This window comes from Poromitra crassiceps, assembly GCF_964638095.1.
Source record: "Poromitra crassiceps genome assembly, chromosome: 23".
NCBI classification, from domain to species: domain Eukaryota; kingdom Metazoa; phylum Chordata; class Actinopteri; order Beryciformes; family Melamphaidae; genus Poromitra; species Poromitra crassiceps.
Genome location: NC_139639.1, coordinates 2,504,800 through 2,507,479, shown reverse-complemented (window position 1 = coordinate 2,507,479; position 2,680 = coordinate 2,504,800).

Sequence of the window (2,680 nt, the reverse complement as noted above, 5' to 3'; positions counted from 1 at the left end):
GGAGGAGAAGGTTTAGGACCAGAGGTGACAGGGAGGAGAAGGTGTAGGACCAGATGTGACAGGGAGGAGAAGGTTTAGGACCAGAGGTGACAGGGAGGAGAAGGTTTAGGAGCAGAGGTGACAGGGAGGAGAAGGGACAGGGAGGAGAAGGTTTAGGAGCAGAGGTGACAGGGAGGAGAAGGTTTAGGAGCAGAGGTGACAGAGAGAAGGTTTAGGACCAGAGGTGACAGAGAGGAGAAGGTTTAGGACCAGAGGTGACAGGGAGGAGAAGGTTTAGGACCAGAGGTGACAGGGAGGAGAAGGTAGGACCAGAGGTGACAGGGAGGAGAAGGTTTAGGAGCAGAGGTGACAGAGAGGAGAAGGTTTAGGACCAGAGGTGACAGGGAGGAGAAGGTTTAGGACCAGGGGTGACAGGGAGGAGAAGGTTTAGGACCAGAGGTGACAGGGAGGAGAAGGTAGGACCAGAGGTGACAGGGAGGAGAAGGTTTAGGAGCAGAGGTGACAGAGAGGAGAAGGTTTAGGACCAGAAATGACAGGGAGGAGAAGGTTTAGGACCAGAGGTGACAGGGAGGAGAAGGTTTAGGACCAGAGGTGACAGGGAGGAGAAGGTTTAGGAGCAGAGGTGACAGGGAGGAGAAGGTTTAGGACCAGAGGTGACAGGGAGGAGAAGGTTTAGTACCAGAGGTGACAGGGAGGAGAAGGTGTAGGACCAGAGGTGACAGAGAGGAGAAGGTTATAGGAGCAGAGGTGACAGGGAGGAGAAGGTTTAGGACCAGAGGTGACAGGGAGGAGAAGGTTTAGGACCAGAGGTGACAGGGAGGAGAAGGTGTAGGACCAGAGGTGACAGGGAGGAGAAGGTTTAGGACCAGAGGTGACAGGGAGGAGAAGGTTTAGGACCAGAGGTGACAGGGAGGAGAAGGTTTAGGACCAGAGGTGACAGGGAGGAGAAGGTGTAGGACCAGAGGTGACAGGGAGGAGAAGGTTATAGGAGCAGAGGTGACAGGGCGGGGGAAAGGTAATCTGCTACAGTAGATACAGGGCCAGGTTAGGAGCAGAGGTGACAGGGAGGAGAAGGTTATAGGAGCAGAGGTGACAGGGCGGAGAAGGTAATCTGCTACAGTAGATACAGGGCCAGGTTAGGAGCAGAGGTGACAGGGAGCAGAAGGTGTAGGACCAGAGGTGACAGGGAGGAGAAGGTTTAGGACTCGAGGTGACATGGAGGAGAAGGTTTAGGACCAGAGGTGACAGGGAGGAGAAGGTAATCTGCTACAGTAGATACAGGGCCAGGTTAGGACCAGAGCAGGTGACAGGGAGGAGAAGGTTTAGGACCAGAGCAAGTGACAGGGAGGAGAAGGTTTAGGACCAGAGGTGACAGGGAGGAGAAGGTTTAGGACCAGAGGTGCCAGGGAGGAGAAGGTTTAGGACCAGAGGTGACAGGGAGGAGAAGCACCCAGCACTGGACCAATCATGAGCTGGTCCAGGGTTCAAGGCTAAACCCACGGGCAGACACACACACACTGTGAATGGCATGCATAGCAAATGAGAGCAGCAGTTGAAGATGTTTCTCATCACAGACAGATATATTTGGCTGCTTCTGTTTCATAAAGCTTCGACTGGAGACAGATCAAGGTTTGATGTTATCCTTTATCCAATGCTGCTCGATTATTGATGAGAGTTGAAGATAAGCATCAGAGAGCCTGATTAACTTAGTCTCCCCCTCCCTCTTCCTTTGTGTGTGTGTGTGTGTGTGTGTGTGTGTGTGTGTGTGTGTGTGTGTGTGTGTGTGTGTGCGTGCGTGCGTGCGTGCGTGCGTGCGTGCGTGCGTGCATGTGTGTGTGTGTGCGCGTCCATGCGTGTGTGTGGGTCTGATAGAGGCTGGTGCTGTCTGGGGGATGGCCTCTGGTAAAGAGCAGCGCACTGCAGGTCATCAGAGCCATGAGAAGTGTTGAGACGAGGAGCCATGTTTTGATATGTAACACAGCGATCGATACCCCAACCTTTCTGAGACTGATTGCATGGTGTTCTGCTTTACCCCCCCCCCCCCCCCCCCCCCCACGCACACACACACACACGCACACGCACGCATACACACACGCACACGCACACGCATACGCGCACGCACACACACACACCTCGTGCACGCGTACGAGGAATAAAAACTAATGTCTATGTGAATCGAGTCAGGTTGGTCATCGAGAAGTGAAAGCCTTGGTCCTTTTCCCCTGGGCGCCGCCCCCGTGGGCGGTCCTCTAGGTGGATCCCATATATGTCAGGTCAATACAAATCCCACTTGGAGTTGAAGAATGTCATTTACTTTCCAATTAATATTTGAATTAACAGAATCATTTCCAATTCATTTCCTGAAACCGCTGGAGTCGAAATGAAACTGACCTCGTGCCCCGTGTGTTAATCCGCCCGCTATTGACCCCCTCGGCACAAAAGCCCTCAATTGTGGATCAACCGCCCCATTTAGGAAACCGCCAATAATCGACTTAAACCGCGGGGCTATATTACCATATACATTAGCATAGACATAGCTCTCACGGCATGCCGGAGACCATTTGAATGTCTATGAGAGTGAGCCTCTGCTAGCCTCCACGCTCCAGAGCCCGCAGGAGCGCCTAGAGTCTAATCAATAAGCACTTTAATTATAGCGGAGCTTCTTCACGGTCGAGCGGCG